Raw genomic sequence first — 20,676 nt, 5'->3', positions numbered from 1 at the left:
GGAATAACAGCAGCAGGAAAACGGGGTTTGTTTTCAGCGCTTCAAGGATAAAGCAAAGCAAGAAGAAGATCTAAACATCATAAGAGGCTTAGATTGTAGAGATGTTAATCATTCATTAGTGTCAAGTGACCCTTATTATAAAACCATCTTTGTTGTCATTATTCCTGTGACATAAAATTCTAGCTTGTTAATTCAAACTCGGGGTGTTGACAATAGACGGCCTACAGAGGTCCTAAAAGCTGCGGCCTGTCTCGCAGTTGGCCTTTCAAATGCAAATGAAGGGAACTGTTTTGGGTTTACGGGCCTGGTAGGAAATGATTTAGGGCGACACTGGCGCTCTGAGCCTTTATGTTGGGGGTGGCCAAGGGGGCTCATACATCAACCCTGACCATTAATCAATTAGCGTCTCCTAGCCACCTGTCGGACACACTGGCGCACAAAACATTCCTGCCCTTGGGCTGTTGCTAGACGATGAGCAGCCCTTCCAAGCCCTCCACATGCCCCGCCCCCTTCCCTTTGTGCCATCACCCTGATGAATTACATAATCGCGCCAAAACACCAAGCTGAACATCAAGGATTCTTTTCAAAGAGAAGCATATCTGATGCAAAGAAGGTGATTTTGTTGTTGTTGTAAATGTACATCTGTGCTTCTCCGTCACAAACAGAGCAGAGCGGGCAGAGCAGAATTGATGTCCGTCTTGAGGGGGAATCAATAAGCTGACAGCTAGTCAAAAGCGCTGAATGCACACCGACACTCTGTCCTCTTTTGTTTTAAATGCACCTGCCTCTAGCACCGTATCGATAGGCGTTTGATATTGATGACGTGTCACCGCAGTCAAATACTCCTGAGATTGAAAACTCCAACCTGTTGGGGTCACAGTGACCCCGACAAGCTTCAAACAGTAACAACGCTGGTTGTTTTTGCAGCTCGAAATTCCTGACTGACTGACTAAAGTAATAGAAAAAAGTTTTAAAAAAGTAAGCAGGTTCTGCTTTTGGTAAATTTTCATGACTTTGTTTAAAACTCAGACGGCCTGATGTCATTGAAGCACTTGAGACATTGTCCTTGAGCGTTCTGCTCAACAACTGTCCTCTATGGTAATTTGGGGTTTCTATTACTGATGCATTGAAATTGCTCTTTTTCTCCAGCAGAAATGATGCAACAAAACAACTTCAGTAAAGTGCACATATTTCAATTTGATGTCAATTTTCTTTTCTACTTGACACAACTCCACTAAACCCATATGACAAACTAAAATCTGGCCCACCATAGCTTTTCATGTGGCCCTCTGGGCTCCCGGAGCCAAATACATCCATTTGTTCCTCCAGTTTTTCGCCATTATGCTATTCAAAATATTCCCAAAAAATGAACAAATCACCAATATTTTTCAATAAGTGTGAGTTTATTGTAAATTTTCTGCAAAATCGTCAAAATCTCTGGGTTTAAGTTGTGCGAACTCCCACCTGCAGGAGGCTGCATTTTATACTCCTACTACATGGCTGCCTAACTGATGTCAAGTTATCGCCCATGATCGATATGGCAAGTAACAAAAATTCATTTACAAGTCATATGAAAGTGCAAATATTGCAAAATTCCTTGGAGATATTTCTCAATTAGCATCAAAAATCTCTGATTTTGATTGGAAAAAAAAAATCCCCAAAACAACTGAGAAATCTTGGAGGGATTGATCAATCTGAAAAGATGATCAATATTTCATTTTAAGGCTTACTTACTGAATGCAGAGACAACAACTTATTACTATTGTTTAATGAGTTTTATCAATGCATTCTGGTACCGGTCCTTGAGAACATTTATGATCTTGACATTGCACAAAATAAAAATGAGTTTGAAACCCTAAACTAAGTGAAACAAAAAAGCTGACATGCAGACACCCATTCATGAAATTTGAACAAACATCTTTTAGTAAACTGCAGAGAAATAGCACTTTCTGCATCCCCCAACAAGCTCCTGAATTTAAATTACCTTTAAACCTGAGCTCTGACCTATTGTTTCTAAAAGCTGTTGTCTCATTCGTGTTGAATGCAACACAAAATTCGTGTTGAGTGCATGTAAAATGTCTATGTTTTATCCAATAAAACCCCTTCACTGTTTCTAGACAATCTCTTCCTGGCAGCCATGCTTCCCTGACAATAGAAAACCTCTCACCGCCCTCCCATACAACCTCCCGAAAACCCTTCATATTTTTCACACTTTTTAGGCCGGGTTATTTGGAACTAATTCCCAAAAGCAGCCAAAGAGATAAGTGGCACTAAAATTAGAGGCTAATCCTCCAACCGTCAGCGCGTGGACATGGAGAAAGTAGATTTGTCAAGCCCTGATTTAGCAGTATTCTTTCATTATAGAAGTAGCTCTCTTCACGCAGCTTAGCTGGGAGAAATGGCTCAATCAGTCTCATGCGGACCACTTTAAGCGGAAAGTAAGGGGCCTATCTGCGAACCCAGAATACCTGGCATCCTGCTGGTGCTATTATAGTGCCACTACCTGAGCTGCACTTTTCAACTCTTGAGGGTTACCCTCTTGAAAATGACATTCACCACCCTCTTCTAAAGGCTCCGAGCACAAGAGCGGTTTCTCTGGGAGATTGTACAGAAATGTGGGCCACTGTGCTGGGTGTGCAAAGTGTGTAACACCGGACTGGGCACTACAGAGTGGAGTGTTTTCTTTTCTTTTCTTTTTTCTTTCCCTCCTCCTTTTCGCCTGTTAAACCCAGCCAACTCTGGCAGGGAGTTGGCTGGTTACCAACATTATCAGGTGGATTTTCAACAGAACAAAAGCTCCTCTTTGATTCCTTACAATGCCAGAGGGAAACAAAATGAGAAGTAACTCTTTAAAGCAGATACGGTGTGTGCATGTATGTGTGTAGAGGAATCTGTCCTCAATACTTCAGTTACATTTGTGTCTTGCAGAAGATTATTTTTCCTGATAATCTCACATTTTCTTCTGTGTACTTATCCCCACAGTGGGGTTACTAAAGTTGATCATGTGAGGTTAAAACTAAAGCTGAATACAAAGGAAGTGGAGCATGCTGGTTTGAGCTCACTGTATCCAATTGTAATTGTGTTTTTGAAGCCAGCGAATAAATCCCAGATATTTTTGGAATGATAATGTAGCTTGGATACGAATGAGGAGCAGCAGAGTTGTGTTGCATGGTGTCTTCTGGTGGTCAGAGCAAAGGCTATCCACAGGGTACGGAGTCAGCAGGGAGGAGGAGGGTGACGGGGCAAAAGCTTGACCTCACAGGGTCAAGAGGTGATCAGGAACATTTATCATACCTACGCAAGCTGATGAATGAGAAAGGCAGCCCCTCTCCTCGGATATTTAGCCGTATTTTCTTGTCGGACTCCAAAGAAGCCGACAGATGCGCCGCTTTTACGGCAGAAAGACGAGTTCTGGAATCCCTAAGTGGAAAAACATGCCATGCTGGCACACAGTAGCAGCGGTGAAACATTACATCATACTGACGATTTAATGAGCGCAACCTGGAGCAAATTAGAGCTTTAAATACCTGCCAAAGCCAATATAAAACACTCATCCTCAAATATAAGTTTCAGTTGATCAGAAGACGAGTAGGTGAAAGGGAGGTAGCGAACGGCAATGTCCAAACCCTATTGAAAACCACACAGAGCAGAAAAAGACCAGTTTCCAAGGGGACTTTCCGAGAGTAGCTTTCCCTGAAGAAGCAGAAGCACAGCGGCTTGGTATTGTTTTGGCTCTGTGGACAAGAAGAATACAGTCCGAGTGGGATCCTGGGCCGGAGGCCAGCCGAGATGAAAATATGCTGCTGTGAAAAAAATCCTTACGAAATCCTCACGCAGCAACCATCTATCAATTGGGGATGACAGATAATTCACAAACACAGGCCCTTTGTTAGGCATTTCATAACATGTGCATGGGCTGATTATCGACAATAGCAGATGAAAAGATGCAATAGATTACTCGTTATGGCATCTCATGTTAATCCCACACTTCCAACACACAAAGAACAAGTAAAGTTTTGAGTTTCGGAGAAACAGCTCAGTGTCTATCAGTTAGAGAGGTGGAGTGTTTACATGGCCACAATGAAAGGATTCTAGGCATTTTACCAGGATGTGCCAAAGCCATAGAAATGATCGGCTTTGTTAAACACAGTCAAGTGTTCTGTCGCTGCCTCAGAGGGGGATCCCACAGTACAAGATGCCTGGGGATGCTGAAAGACCTTCAAGAGAATGTAAACAAGACAATGGAAAAACTGGAAGCTGGAGTCCACGAAAAACAAACCCTGCAGTATGATGCCAGCTTTGCTCTAGAAAAATGTCATAGCAGGGGAAGGAAACACAAACATACACACAAAGAGCAGATTACTGGTTGGGATTGCTAAGAGAACCTTATTTTCAGCTTTACTGGCCCTCACCAGAGACAGGCTATCCAGAAACTCAAAACTGTTGTAGTTGTGTTTCTAAAGACAGAGAATAAATCCCAGATATTTTTGGAACGATAACGCAGCTTGGATGCGAACAAGGAGCAGCAGAGTTGCGTCGCGTGGCGTCATGTGGTGGTCAGAGCAAATGGTATCTACAAGGTACTGAAGTGTTGACTACACTTTTTCCAATCAGTGAAGTCAACATAACTATGTGCTTAAAAAAAAAAAAAAAAAAAAGCCACTCTACAGTGTGGAAGTCATTACCAATGGAAGAAGATTCAACGATAGTCTTCTTCGATCAATGGCTGCATTTCCATTTATCATAAAATTGCACAAATTGGAATTACAAAAATAAATTTGCTTAGTTAAAACACACATTTAAAAAAAAACAAAAAAAAACGTATGTTTTTCAGCATACTTTGGCCGTGTCAAAGTGTATTTCACAATTTTTGCATCACAAGACTCAAGTGACAAACAACCTGATGTCACTGCTGGCGGAAAAAATGAAGAAGATGACAGGAAGTGGCAGGAGGATGTTTATTAAGGACTTATAGTGTGAATAAACTTATTTATGTGTGATTTTAATTGCGTTTCATATTCAACGGAAACACGGCAAGTGTGACATTGTGTTTTTTCAACATCGTGGTACGCACATTTGTAACGGAAATGCAGCTAGTGAAGTACTTGAAGATGAAGTTACAGAAATCACAGAAGTTAGAGGAAGCTATATGAACAGAAAACTATGGAGGGATGTCAGCTCCTGAACGAGAAAACCTGCATGCACTGAATGATCAAAGGACTTCCTCTGGGATGTGCCTCACGGGTGGGTAGAGTACCCATAAGTCACACTCAAGTAAGAGTAGCACTACTTCAATATATTTTAACTCAAGTAAAAGTTAAAATTAGTCATCCAAGAAAAGACTCAAGTAAGAAATTTTGTAGCAAAAAGGCTGCTGAAGTAAGGAGTAACTGCTGATGTCACAAGATGGAGAAATATGTAATTTCATAAGCCTTGGGAAGTAAAGTCAGTTGAACAGGTGAGGAGCCCTGAATCTTCGATAACTTGTAAACAAAGAGAGGCAGCTTAGTGATTTGTCTCTACATAAACAAACTCGCCGAGTTTATTAAACTCAACACTAACTTGTCTAGATACATCAAGAATATTTCGATCCATTTCCTGTCCTTGTTGCTGAGAAAACACACAAAAAAACTATTTAGGATATTGTAATTGTAGTCTGTAAAACTAATTACTGCCCTCATAAAATATGTCAAACTGATCCCATTCCATGCTAGCTGAAATTTGTTTTTATTTTGTTAAAACATGAAAAGATGCACATGCTATCAACCAACAGGAACCAACAGATCAAGTAGCCAAACGCTGGTTGATCTTGAAAGTTTTTTGACTTTTGCACCCGGAACAGGATTTCCTGAAGCAAATAATTGCGTTTAGCTCAAAATAACACAATTACTAATAGGTGTGAAAAAGGGTTAAGCTCCAAAACCTCTGAATAAAAAGTGTTGTTTTTTTCTCCACAGTTTTTCTTCCACCATCGTTAACCACATCCACTTAGAAGACACTTTGCTGTTTTGCCTATTAGTCATAGCAACTGACCAACAAGTGAAATCACTCTCGGTGTCTGAAAATGTGGTTCTCTCTAGTCAAACAAACTATAATTTAAATGCCCGAAAGCTCTGTGTTCAGAATCAGTGCTCTGTAAGTAGCAAAGCTGAACAGGAAGCAGCCTTTCATCCCTGTTGAGGAAAACAGAGGATAGTTAGGGCAATATCTGAATGCATTTTAGCCTCAGAAAACATTTCTGGAGATGAAACAATGTAATCTTTGAACCATCTCAGACTTTGAGTCCATGAGTGACAGAGAGGCGAAAAAAACTGTTTGTTGACTCAAGAAGCTTGTGTAGGCTTCAGGAATTTATACTGTCAACTAAAAATTCAACACAAGGAACTGAAATGTGCTTGGGTGTCTTTGCAGTTCTTTATAAATCATTCTTGAATGGCTTTTTTAATCTTTTAAAACATCAACAAGCACTTCCTTAAATTGAAAATTATTTATTTGATACAACATATTGCACAAGAAGAACTAGTCACTGAAACATTTTTTATGATGTCAGGAATTTATTCTAAAATATACAAGGCCATTCTTCTTTCTTTCCTTTTTTTTCTCTGAAGAGTTTTTGCAGCGCTAGTGGCCCGTATTTTTTTTGCGACAGTAGGCAGACAGGAAAGAAGGCGAGGAGAGGACATGCGGCAAAGGTTGCCGAGACCGGGAGTCGAACCCGCGACGTCCGCGTCAAGGACTAAGGCCTTCAAACGTGGGGCGTGCTAAACCCCCTGCGCCACCACAGCACGCCCCACAAGGCCATTCTTATTCATGCTATATGAATTTCCTATTTTCTTCGACAAGTCATGTTAAAAAGCTAAATAATTCCCAGTAACTTACAGACAGACTTGTAATGCACAAGTCTTCACATTGAAGAAAATATAAAATATATATTTAGGCTGATGTACGGAAGATAGACTGAAACTCAATTCTGAAACAAAGACTTTGGACTTTATTCTAGTTTTTAAAACCTGAGACTCAAGTCTGATGAAGAAACTTTATTTTCAGAAGTTCAATTCAGACGCTGTCTGTAATGACTTGCTGTATTTTGAGAAGTAGAAAACGATATGGATAAATTACTGAAACCAAATTTTGACAACAGAGCAATTCTATCTAAACTATTATACCCAGTATTTTGTTACATCAATCCAATTAAAGTTTTTCTACCCAATTTTATATCCAGTAAAATGGAAGCCTACAAAGTATCCTGTTAATATGCCAGAGATGACAGCAAGTGTGTTTTAAATAGAGCAAACAGACGACCCTGAATGCAAAGGTATCAGCTAGTGTTTGAACTGGCAGATCAGACAGGAGAGGCAACCTGACTGTGACTGCTGTGTATAAATGAAACTTAAGAGATGGACACGAAGCAGTCGGGTGCAGAGATGTGTTGTGGAACACAGTCAACACAATTCACACATGCAGGGCGAGGAAACAACTCGCTTGGGGGCTTCCACCTTCATTTAGATGAAAATGGACCTCCTCGAGAGGAAATAAAGCCATTTTTAACCCCCGCCTCTCACTGCGAGTTGGTCTTCAATAATATGCCCAGTCAATGGACTGTGGGTCTATTCAACTGGGCCCACAGCACAGCCATAAATAATGCAGTGCGGCTCACATGAAACCCTAATCACCATTGTGCTGTCACCCAACAGAGAAGATCGCTTGTTTAATTTACTGCGCCGCATCTGTCTCAGTTCTGCCCAATTTAGTTTCAACGTTTCAGCGGGCACGTACTTCAGGTATTTATCAATATGCTCTTCAGCCAATACAGCGTTCATGTTTCCAAGTCTATGTGTGTGTGTGTGTGTGTGTGTGGGTGTGTGTGGGTGTGTGTGTGCGTGTGCGCTCGTGTACACACAGTTGCTTGTCGTGCAATAATGCATTTGTGTGCATAGATGAACAAACGAGAAAGCTGCAGCTCGTGAAACAACATTGCTTGGCTTAGAATAAGCCATCAACATTCAATAACCACAGCTCGTTATTGGCCATATACAACCAACTTCATTACATTACAATTCCATTAGCATGCAGACATTTGCATATCCCGGCTACCTCCTTCCAGAGACTGTTGATCATACATGGCAGCCATATGCTGCCTGGTGCGCCATATAACAGAATTATTACTGCGACAATAAGAGCCAAGAAAAATGGAAATCACGTTGACGCAAAGTAAAGTATGAATGCCGTCGCATGATGCGCCGTTACTGATGTTGTCGCAGTACGGGCAGGAATCTTTAATCAGCAACATTCTGGTTGAGTTCCTATTTCCGACATACTTCTTCACGTGTGCTCCACATACAGTTTATACATGTATTAAAGAGCTTTCATATGAGCCAGACTCAAAACATTAAATAATGCACAACTCCAAGCATTACTTGCTCCCATTTTAGGCATTTCTGGCTCTGCTGCCACTTTTCCTGCAGCAAAGACAGAAAATGCAGTCATCCAACAGACCGGCCTGGTTCAGGCCGACAGTGATTTGGTGTGATGGCTCCTCGTTTGGGCGGCCTGCACTGAGATGGCAGCCCATGGACAGAGAATATTCAGCAGGGACTCATAAGCTGTATTTGACGGGCGCAAGCAAGGGCAGCGGAGCCGCATGAGGATGATGATGCAGCTAGTAGTGAGCTCATTGTTGCCTGTGCTGCAAAGAGCATGAGTGACACTGGATTTGTTTCATTACCTTTATCTCTGTGATGGGATGTTCTCATCACAGAGATGAATGAGGATCAGATTCAAGTAGCTAGTAAAGCTCAACTCCAAAAGAGTTCACACCCGTCATCCAACTGACTCTGACAAGCTTCCACATCCTTCCTAAGGAGAAGAACACCCACAACCTGAGGGTGAGTGTTTATCTATCGTTTTATCATTTATCAAGATAAATTTCTTATGATAAAGATTTTGATTCATTGTTGTTACAATAGATTTTAATTAATGATGTTTAAACCGCCCCATAACTGTCTGTCTTGTCAGGATTGATAATTCTGCCATTTTCTCCACAGTTTATCCAATGAAAGCGTTGATAAATACCAATAAATTTGAAAATATAGTTACTGTGTGCAGCTTAGTGATACAAATCACCCTTCTTTATGTGGCTAAAGAAGCGCATTACATATGGGAATAGTTTTCAAGCTCATTATTTGTGTTTGTGGGGCTATAATAGCTGTGACACACAGTCACAGTCATACAGTTACCTATAAAATGTTTAATAAATATTTGTTATCACTTTTTATCGTTTTCACATCAGTACCGCCAAATACTATAATACAACTTTAAGTCCATATCGCCCACCCCAGTCTGATAACAAAAGTGTTTTTTATCATCTACTGCTAGAAATGAACACGGAGCTACAGCCGATGTGATAGCTGGTGTACAGGACACCTTCTTCAACATATTTGCAGTTTCTCCCACAAATATAAGACTTTGGTTCTGCTCAGATATAGCTCACATACAAACTGATTACTTCAAAGACTAACTAACCTTGAATTTCTGTCAGTAACATTACTTGCAATTTTTAACTAAAAACTTCTCTATGGAAAGATTTCATCACTTAAATGTGTATGAATATAAATCGACCGGTAAATTGATAGCTTCGCTTTTTGACTCAGCTCTCTCTTCACCACGACAGACCGGTACAGCGCCCGCTTCACGGCAGACGCTGCGCCAATCAGCTTGTCGATCTCCCGCTCCCGAGGGATCTCCTGCTCCCGCGGGTATTGGTCAGCGGACCAATTGGTACCGGGCCGCGCAAGAAATAACGAACTACTTCCGGATCTTTTATTTTGAAAATCCTAAACCGGATTTTATCGGTTACGTCTTGTGCGTCAAAATTGAGCCAACTTGCAGCAGAATGAGTAACAAAACAACATCGGAGTACTGCGCGCGCGCACCCCCCCCCCCCGCATCCCGCATCAAAGGGCCCGGTACCCCATACTCCCGGAGAACCCCCAACAGGGCTTCCCGAGGGACACGATCGAACGCCTTCTCCAAGTCCACAAAACACATGTAGTCCGGTTGGGCGAACTCCCATGCACCCTCAAGGACCCTGCTGAGGGTGTAGAGCTGGTCCAGTGTTCCACGACCAGGACGAAAACCACACTGCTCTTCCTGAATCCGAGGTTCGACTATCCGACGGACCCTCCTCTCCAGGACTCCTGAATAGACCTTGCCAGGGAGGCTTAAGAGTGTGACCCCCCTATAATTGGAGCACACCCTTCGGTCCCCCTTTTTGAACAGGGGGACCACCACCCCAGTCTGCCAAACCAGGGGAACTGCCCCCGATGTCCATGCGATATTGCAGAGTCGCATCAGCCAACACCATCCAGAGCTTCAAGGAACTCCGGGCGAATCTCATCCACCCCCGGGGCCCTACCACCAAGGAGCTTTTTAACCACCTTGGCGACCTCATCCCCAGAGATTGGAGAGCCCAACCCAGAGTCCCCAGGCTCAGCTTCCTCAATGGAATGCATGTTTGTGGGATTGAGGAGGTCTTCGAAGTATTCTACCCACCGGCCCACAACGTCCCGAGTTGAGGTCAGTAGCACACCATCCCCACTATAAACAGTGTTGGTACTGTACTGCTTCCTCCTCCTGAGACACCGGATGGCGGACCAGAATAGCCTTGAAGCTGTGCGGAAGTCTTTCTCCATGGCCTCTCCAAACTCCTCCCATGCCTGAGTTTTTGCCTCAGCAACCACCTGAGCCGCATGCCGCTTCGCCCGCCGGTACCCATCAGCTGCTTCCGGAGTCCTACAGGCCAAAAACGCCCAATAGGACTTCTTCTTCAGCCTGACAGTATCCCTCACCGAAGGTGTCCACCAACAAGTTCGAGGGTTGCCGCCGCAACAGGCACCGACAACCTTGCGGTCACAGTTCCGATAAGCCGCCTCGACAATGGAGGCACGGAACATGGTCCACTCAGACTCAATGTCCCCCACCCCTCCCAGAACGTGTTCAAAGTTCTACCGGAGATGGGAGTTAAAGCTCCATCTCACAGGGGATTCCGCCAGACATTCCCAGCAGACCCTCACAACACGTTTGGGCCTGCCAGGTCTGACCGGCGTCCTCCCCCACCACCGGAGTCAACTCACCACCAGGTAGTGGTAGATCCGATGAAACGATGACAAAGTCGATCATCGGACTGCGGCCTAGAGTGTCCTGGTGCCATGTGCACATATGGACACCCTTATGCCTGAACATGGTGTTCGCTATGGACAATCCGTGTCGAGCACAGAAGTCCAACAACAGAACACCACTCGAGTTCAGATCGGGGGGGCCGTTGCTCCCAACCACGCCCCTCCAGGTTTCATTGTCATTGCCCACATGAGCGTTGAAGTCCTCCAGCAGAACAAGGGAGTCCCCAGGAGGGGCACTCTCCAGTACCCCCTCTAAGGACTCCAAGAAGGGTGAGTAATCTGAATTGTCGTTCAGCCCGTAAGCACAAACAACAGTCAGGACCCCCCCACCCGGAGGCGGAGAGAGGCTATCCTCTCGTTCACCGGGGTAAACCCCAACGTACTGCACTGCAATTAATTTAATTAAAAATGAATCGAGTAGTAATATTTCCACTTCTGCTCTGTGTTTGTCTACTACATCGAATCCCAACAAAATGCATAAGACGTTTCCAGTTGCAAAAACAACATAACGTGAAAAAAAGTTCAAGGGACGTGAATACTTTTTGAAGCCACTGTACATTAGACCAACCATGAGGAACAAAAGTGAAAGTCCTTGCTTTTTTTTTTTTAAATGTATGCTGGTCTGAAAGGGAGCGCTAACATCCCAGAAGCTGCCAAGTGTCTCCCTCCAGAGCGATCACTTTATCTCCAGTTATCTATATGACTGCAGAAACATTCAACTCACGGAAGTCCAAGTAGGACATGGTGCCTTGTCAGACATCTGTATAATTGACGCCTGGTATCTTTCTCGCCGTGTGACTTGCGACAGCGGTTGGGGGGCAACGTGGCTATTCAACAGTACAGAGTCTCTGTAATAGGTAATATTAACAGCATGTCCCTCAGACTAAGGGAGAGAAACAGGAGCAAGAAAAACATTAGAATGCAGAAAAGGAAAAGAGGAGAAAAGGAGGGTGGGAGTATGAATTCAATTTTCCATTGACAGTGTGCTCGGGATCACTGTTTCAGTGAAAGAACATATCATCTGTCACGGTTAATGGCAGTGTCTTGGGGAAAGCGAGAGGAAAAATGGAATAAAGACCATTCATTACGAAGGTATGGGACAGGGGGGTAGGGGGAGGTGTGTTGAACTCATCTGTCTGCTCTGCTGTCACTGCAAGGAAAATGAATGTATACACAAGCTATTATTTGTGCATTTACAGGTTGACATTACAACCGAGGTACAGCGCCGGCGTCTGAGGAGGCTGATGCACGGAGCGGCCACTGAGAGTACGGAGGGGGTCCTGGCTGCCTAGCGGGACGGCTGCAGAGCTATCCAACGGGCCCAGCCAGCCTGTCTCTCTCATAGAGCTGTGGATGTACTCAGTGGAAGCAATTGATACCATTGTTTTATGGAGAGGAGGGTTGAGGAAGGGGGGGAATGGAGGGCCAACAATGGGGCTCTTTCACTGGAAATGTCAGCCGTCACACCAGGGGACTATCCAACTGGGCAGAGGCTGTTTTGTGAAAAGCCAAGGTACAAAACTTGTGGAAACTAGTATGAAGTTATTATGTGACGACTCGGGGAAAACGAAGGGCGCACATGAGCCAGAACATTTGCATGCAAATCATCGGAAATTAAATCTCAAATGTGGGGCGGCGGGCTGTGAGAAAGTTAACAGCGCAGATGATACAAGCAGTAAAACAAAGGAACTTGAGTTAGTTACTGTCACTTGGATCCAATAAGGGTATTTTGTTTTAAGCATAAAAAAGGCAGCACAAAACAACATGCAAACAGAACTTTGTGAAAGTATTCAGACCCCCTGGAGTTTTTTACATTTTTGAGTCAATACAAGCAGAAACTTTGCTGTTACTCGAAGGGAACTCTCTCCCAAAACATGCAACACGAGCTACAAAGGAAGGATTCGACTCCCAGTGTATGTCCAATCAAATGGTCTAATCAAAGTTGAGAATCTGTGTCAAGACTTAAAAATGTATGTTTACAGGTCATATTATCTGACTAAACTTGAACTTTTAGTGAAAAATTTGGCATATTTCTTATTATCCAACTGTGCAAAGCTAGTCGAGATATACCCAATAGCACCTGCTGCACATGGCGGCTAAACACAACTGCATGCTGCACTTTTCAGATTTTATTTGAACAAAATGTTTTAAAACATGCATAATTTTCCACCTGATCTGCAGTCATGACCATTACATCGGGTTATATAGGGCTGAAACAATTAATCATGATTAATCCATTATTGAAACAACCGCCAACTAATTCAGTAATTGATTAATCATTAGCTGGAGAATACAGACTCAAAAAAGACCATTTTCTGAAAAAACAAAAAAAAACAAAAAAAACCTACATATTCAGAGTAGTACTTAAGCTAAAACTGAATGGCACATGAATACATTTTCCAATTAAGAAAAAGCCCTTTGTCTGTAAATATGTGTTGCCCCGGTTATAATTCACAATAGGAATGCTATGTTACTGCATTTTAGGTAACAAGATTTACTTATATAAAAAGGAAATTAATTGTTTATTTGCATATTTTAATGTATTTCTAGTATTGTATAAAAAAGGCTTCAGTGGTTAAATAAATCTGTTGATTGTAGCTTTTTTTATTTGTTAGTAGGTTAACCGTCACAATAATAATCGATTACTTAAATAATTCTTAGTTGCAGCCGTATAGATTTATAACATAAAAGCCAAGTAACATAAATTAGAAAAATAATTGCGGTCTAAATATTTTTGCCAACTTACAGATTGTTGCTGATTTTAACGCTGATTGCAGCTGGCGACACATTCCCAATCAATAACCTGAATAATTGGTTATATAGGTCTTTATGCTCAACCTCATTAGGCAAAAAAAATGAGGAGACAAATGTGGCCTGATTCTTCAGGCAATCTAGCATAGTGAGGAACCTAAAATAATACAACCGATCCATTCTGGGACATTTTAGCAGAAGACTGTAGGACAGCACGGTAAAACGTTTGGCCTGTCGGATGACCTCGATGGCCTCAGACCTCTTCTGAAGGTAGCCTGGTGCTTTAAGGCTGACCTAATTGCTCTCTCGTTCTCCTCGCATGAACACTGGGAGCTGACACGTAAAGATTATTTAATACCATCAAAGCCAAGTGGAGGACTAAAAAGGAGGCTGAAGGAGATTTAACTCCTTCGGTGACGAGAAGGGCCAAGTCAGCCTGATCAGGCTAAAGAAAGAAGGAAAGAAAGAAAGAAAATAATCAGCATGCTGTTGCAGCCAGTGTTAAGCACAGCTCCAACATCACAGCAGATCCCTTCCCCCTCTGAATAAAAAAAATAAAACAATCCCGCTTGACTTCGGCTGCGCTCTCTCCCGGTACCGGCTCCCCGCCCTTCTCCTCTCCCACTTTTCCCACACTAGCCCTGGTCCCTAAGGCAAAGCCTACGTCACTGGGCACCACAGTAAAACCGCTGTAATATCCCAATTTATTTCTACTTATTCTGACAGACTCTGCGCCTCTTTCATTTGGGTCAAGGCTGGTTTTATTGGACCAAAAGCAACATGGCCTCATTCCACTGGACTTCATGTGTCAAAGGAAAAGTTCTTCCAAACCGAGGTAGTTCTTTTTTTCTTTTTTTTGTTTTTTGCTGACAAACCATTCCCCCTAGACGTAACCCAACAGATGAAAACAAGATTCGGAAGAACTGAACCCACCCCCAGCGTCTTTAATGTACCAGTAACTCTCGCTCTGCAGTCCGGGCTTTCACTATGAGCACTTCCTACTCCAAAAAAAAAAAAAAAAAAAGCAGCGCTCCCAGCAGTCAGAGTGTGACAGAGCGTGGGTGGGACTGGGTAGAGGTGTTTACCGTTAAGTAAGCACGGGGTGGCATCTCCGGGGAGCGCTGCCATTGTGAGGAGCTCGTCTCATCAGTCACCGCTGATGAGTTTGCACAGCGCCGTGGCCGCAGCCTTGTGAGTCAGCCTGGCTCGTCAACAAGGGGCAGCACGCCACTGTGGCAACAGAGCAAACCACCTGACACACTTTGGACTGAAGAGTGCATCTCTAAAATACTGCTCTGTGAGACAAGACCTCCTACAATCTACTCAACCTAAAAGATGACCCGTGCAGTACCATCAGAAATGGGCCAGTCAGACTTTCAATATTCAGCAGACTGAAACAAACCCTTAAAAGAACTCAAATTATGATCAAGCAACTTTGATAACTCTTCAGTTCCCACAAGAAAGGAAACTCTAGGGGAGCCTCAGCATTGGCCCATGACAACGCAGACCCTTTCCAGTTACAATCTGAAGAAGAGGTAAGGGGCACAATGAAGGTGCTGGGGCATCACCCCTTTGATTCGACGTTTTCTTACACCATGTGAAACTACAGTACGTCATTATGAGGCCTCTAAACGGCATCATTTTCATGAGTTTACCCAACTCAAAAAGAGAAAGGCAGAGAATACTGCTGCTGTTGATGCAACAGAAAAACTACAACTTTTACAAGAAAGCGGTTCTCTACCACCAAATGAGTTCATCTTTGGCTGCGGTGGCATTGTCTAGAACGGAAAGCTTTAGAAAAAAATCAAGCGTTGTAGTCGGTGGGGAAAGAATCTATGTCATTATCCCAAACTCTAGCATTCTATAACTGTGAAAGCAAGTCGGAGGAGCTCTGTTACTTTAGATCTATTTGTTCTGTTTCTAGACTTTTTGTTCATCACTTTTATGGCTGCATGTTTTGCCAATTATTCCCTCTGGTTTTGAATGCTGTACAGCTGGAAGGATTTTTTTTTACCTTCCAACTATTGTTATCATGGGTAACCATGGCAATATGGTATTGTTTTTACATCTGTGAGCAGCTGATGAAGCTCAATTGACGCCTGAACTACGACCCAGATCCCAGAGGACTTAAAAAGGAGATTTTGAGGATGCAGAGCAGAGAGAGAGAGAGAGGAAGTTCAAACCATTTCTTCCATCAGAATGGGCAAGGATCATATCCCCTACTCCAACATCTCTCTACCTGGTTTGCAAACCATCTGGCCAGACAGAGATGTAAAAAGGATCTCTAAAAGCAAATGAGGTGGATTAGCTGTGCTTGCCAACAATGGATGATGTCATTCAAAACATGTTGCCATGGAATATTGCCTCAGAAATTGAGCCATTAGCATGTCATCATGGTCATCAGATTGTCATGCAGCAAAAATCTTCAGATTCATTGCAAGCCTGACTGCTACTGGAAATCCTTCCTATCCACGGCTTTACCATCCACAACCACTCTTTGAAGATACTTGGATGATATGAGTAAACACAGCATTTCATTTATCTTTGGGATAAATGAAGATTTAAATGTAATTATACTTGAAAATCACCAGTTTTGTAGTGTACAACATGCTATACTATGCTCTACAAAAATGATCTCATTGCGTCTGGAACAAGAAATGAGCCCAAAGCATCATGCAACACTGGTGCAAGGAGGTTTTTCTGTTTAGTTTTTTTTTTTGCGTTCTCTTGCTTTTCTGTTTTTCATTAAACCCGCTTGTATTCAATGTTAATGCTGATGACTCAAAGATGGACCTCTGCTTTAGTTCTCCATGATGATTTGTTTTTGTACCTCCATTACCGTCCTGCTCACTGTGCATGGTGGCACAGATAAAATATGGGTCCTTGTCCAGCCTGGAAGCCCTTGGCCAAGATAAATGGACTTCTGTGTCGTTTCATATTTCAACCCAAGGGAAACAAAAAAAAAAGTCATGCCTTATGAATTAAAGAGTTCCTCCAAACTGTGATCAACTTTAAAAAAATGCAGAGTAGATTAAATAAATAACTGAGTTACATCTATTTTCAAAGAATCAGTAGGAGTCCTAATCACTGTGTCCACAGTAAGTTCTTAGTCAAAGTAATGAAATTAAAGGGTTTATTTTATTTTATTTTTTTTGTAGTGTGAGATTATGCTAAAACAAATGAAGAGTTTCACACTTTTGCACACCAGAAATGTGGACAGCATTGGATTGCATTGGAAATGAAGGCAGGTTACAATCTCAAAAGCTTCTAAGGTTTAAATGGTTAAAAAAATTAACTGTTTGCTTTTTATTTCTCAATTTACTGTTCAATAAAGGCAAAAAACCCCCCAACTTTTAAAAAGACGAGTTCCAAAATAGGATGTTTACCTCAACTTCAATTTCAGAAAACATACAACACACACGGACGAGATCCACCATCGTAACTAATCTAGATAGCAGCCTTTTCTTTTTACCCAACTTTCTAAAATGTCACTGCATGCGACAGCTTTCATGGGATAAACCTTGTATCGAGTGTTAGCCCTTTCCCCAATTATGCAGAGGGCATAACGCCAAACTGTGAATCACACTCGGAGAGTAGGTGACAGGGTGGGAAAACCCTCATCCACACCAGATTTGCAACAGACTGACTCTTCCGCTAATGCATCCCGCTCTGAATGTCACAGGCTGTCAGAGAAAAGGACGAGTGTCTTTCACCTTCTGCTATTCCAGGTCACCATTCCCACTTCTTGTTCAAACTTCCGAGTAGAACGACAACGCGCCGCTGGTTCGTGTTTTCAAAAAGCATTAAACCAAGAATCAGCTGACTTGACGTGAGCACAAGCTTTTCTGACCGGGGCCAAATGTTACAAATGGGCACTGGAATGTTGAAAATGCTTAAAAAATAAATAAATAAAAAACTTAGTATTTACCGAGTTGTGGCATATTTAAAATGCTTTAAAAAGACAATCACATGAAGTTTATCCGAATATCACTGAAAAGTTAATTTATTCCAGCAATTCAGTTCAAAAAGGGAAACTCAAGGATTCATTACACGCAGAGTGATATATTATGCGCGTGTAACATATCTGTGGATTTTTAGAATTACTACTTCCAGGTAATGAAAACCACAAATTTAGTCAAATAGTTACATAAAACAAATAAATTCATAAATGTTATATTGTGGTCTCCGTAATCATCTGCAACATTGCTAACTTGACGGCCGTCCGGCAGACAGCCAACGAGGAGGGAGAGCCACAAAGAGGAAAGAATCCGGCCATTCACGTCCAAGAAAATGAACGCAAAGTTTAATGGAAGGCAAAAGTGATCTAGAAAAGGTGCACGAGTAACTAAACAGCGACTTCAGAGTGAGTCTACTGTAAAGCAAAACCACACTCATGACATCACAAGGTCCTCAAGGGCGAATGTCCTACACGTTTAAGATGTTTCCCTGGTTTAGCACACTTGAATTAAATGAATGAAGGATTAGCAAAAGAGCTAATTGAGCCATTTGAATCAACTGTGCTGGAGAAGGAGACGTTTTATTCCAGGATACCAGACCTTCTGGACGACAACTGGACACTCATAGTCTGCAGGACAAGAGAAAAATCACCATAATGTGACTTATGTGATTTTTTTCTGTAAAAAAAAAGTAAAAAAAAAAAATCACAGAATAGTGACGTTCCCACAGTTACTGATGATTGGGGGAGCCGGTGGTGCAGGGGTTGTCTCTAACCGTCAAAGTTACAGCAGACATTAACTAGGAAATATTAAAAGCCCTTAATGATTCCCTCCGCTTTATGGACTTGGCAGCAGCACACGTTGCTATTAGAACCGATACCTTATTTAATGACTATGATATCACTGCGCTTGTTGGTCACAAAACTCATCGGACATAAAAATCCAAAGAGAATCTGTAAGTGTTTTCAAGATGAAGAAGAGCTTAAGGCTGCTACTGTAGACTGAAGCAACGTATACAGTTGTCAAGCTTTTATCCACGCTACATTCATGCAGTAATTCTTGCAAAAAGAAGCTCAGCCAAGTATTGTAGATTTATATTCCTTTAATCATTTTTCTTTGTTTTTTTGGCGGACATTTACTTTTTCATTGCCATTTTTTTTCTCCTTTCATCTACAATGGCTCCATTAATCATAATACACTGTACAGGACATGGATGTATTTTCTGTAGGCACACTGTTCTTTATTAATTAAAGATATAGAAAGGTTTACATAATATTCTAAATATTCCAAGAAAGAGGAGACAATGAACAAAAGCTATTTAAAATACATCACTTTGAGTTTGACTTTTACAACATAAACTAAAATAAATTAACTTTCGTTTTGCACTTAAAAACTGAAGAAGTAAGTAGTTAGCAGTGTATATATTTAGGAAAATTTGAACCTCCTAGCCTATGTAACACATTTGGAAATGTTGAATAACACTCATATGTGTGCCTGACACAGGCTGTTGTCAGAGGTGCATGTTGCAGGGTTGTAACTCTTTGTGTCACCGCTTTTCAGTCGTGCCAAGCCGGAGCGGCTAGGCTAACTTAGTCGAGTAAACAGCTCATAGCTGAATCTGTGCCAATGTCTTTAACAGCTCAAACATTGTTGTTGTTTTTTTGTTGTTGTTGTTTTTTAACTAGCTCTGCATGCTAGCAAACCCTAACAGCTGTACAGAGTCTGAAGCCGTTAAATACCCTAAAGAGAGCACGATGACATTAAGACGTTATTGGCACCCGGATACTTGGTAGGCACGCGCTACCAGCTACAGACGACTTTCATTATCCGGTTACATGGGGAATTTCAGAGAAGAAACACAAAAATAAGAAAATGTCACACCCGCTCGTGTAATGAATTAATGACGCATTCAGAGCCCTCCAGGTAAAAGGTTTCCCGCTCCCCAAACAACACCTGGCTCAGACACGCTGTCAAATGTTGACAGTGGCAAGTGTGCGGTGATACCTGCGACCTGTTGACTCCTCCTCCCGGTCCCCCTTTCGGACTCGCTAGTGGAAGTTCAGTCGCGCTGCCGCTGGTATCTCTCTTGCCGGCGGTAGTCTTCTTCTCCTCTTTTCTTTCTTTCTTTCTTTTTTTTTCCTCCAAAGTTTTCTGCCGACTCTCAAGCGTCCAGAGAGCGTCTCCCACGAGCGCTGCGCGAAATTAACCCCGAGGACAGACCGTAGGTAAAGGCAGTCGAGCCGCTTTCAAAAAGCAGGAGCAAGTTTGGCACGGCTCTTACCAAAGACAACTATGGCAGTCACGTTCTCCTTGCCGTGGGATCCCCGCCCCCTTTTCCTTATATGGAGAGCAGCGCTGAAACGTGGATGTCCCGCTCCTCTCCAGATGTTCTTCTCCCTGCTCTGCCAATGTAAAGAAAAGGCTGCAGGAAAAGCCCGACGTTTTAATGACTGGTCCTACAGATCTATTATATATGCGCCACTGAATGCTGGAAGCCATTCCTTTTACATTTGCAGTAAGAAAACATATGAACAAGCTCGCTCTTCTCTCTCAAGAGTGGCAAAGTGTGTTTAAAGATAGTGGTCTCTTCTGCGGCTTTTCACATTTATACTACTGCAACACGCGATTTAGTAATAGAATACTTTTTGTTCTATTCTATATTTTTATTTTAAGGAGAATAAAAAAAACTTTACATTTGTGACTGCTACCTGTCTATCTATTCTATCCATCTGTATATTTACATACATATCAGCATCTTTGCTGTAGAGGGTTTTTTTATTTCAAATGTGTGT

At 42.3% G+C, this 20,676-nt stretch overlaps 1 protein-coding gene across 2 annotated transcripts in view; it reads right to left on the bottom strand.

The window, feature by feature from the left end:
• The window catches only part of raraa (retinoic acid receptor, alpha a), a 188,390-nt gene extending 168,197 nt beyond the window's left edge, over positions 1 to 20,193 (bottom strand). For both annotated transcript variants that reach the window (XM_032574246.1, XM_032574247.1), the window contains exon 1: positions 19,889 to 20,193. The gene's annotated coding sequence lies outside the window, so the exon portion shown is untranslated. The remainder of the gene's footprint in view (positions 1 to 19,888) is intronic.
• Between the last annotated feature and the right edge of the window lie 483 nt (positions 20,194 to 20,676).

This window comes from Xiphophorus hellerii, chromosome 10, assembly GCF_003331165.1.
Source record: "Xiphophorus hellerii strain 12219 chromosome 10, Xiphophorus_hellerii-4.1, whole genome shotgun sequence".
NCBI lineage: Eukaryota > Metazoa > Chordata > Actinopteri > Cyprinodontiformes > Poeciliidae > Xiphophorus > Xiphophorus hellerii.
This window is presented reverse-complemented; position numbering and strand designations above follow the sequence as displayed.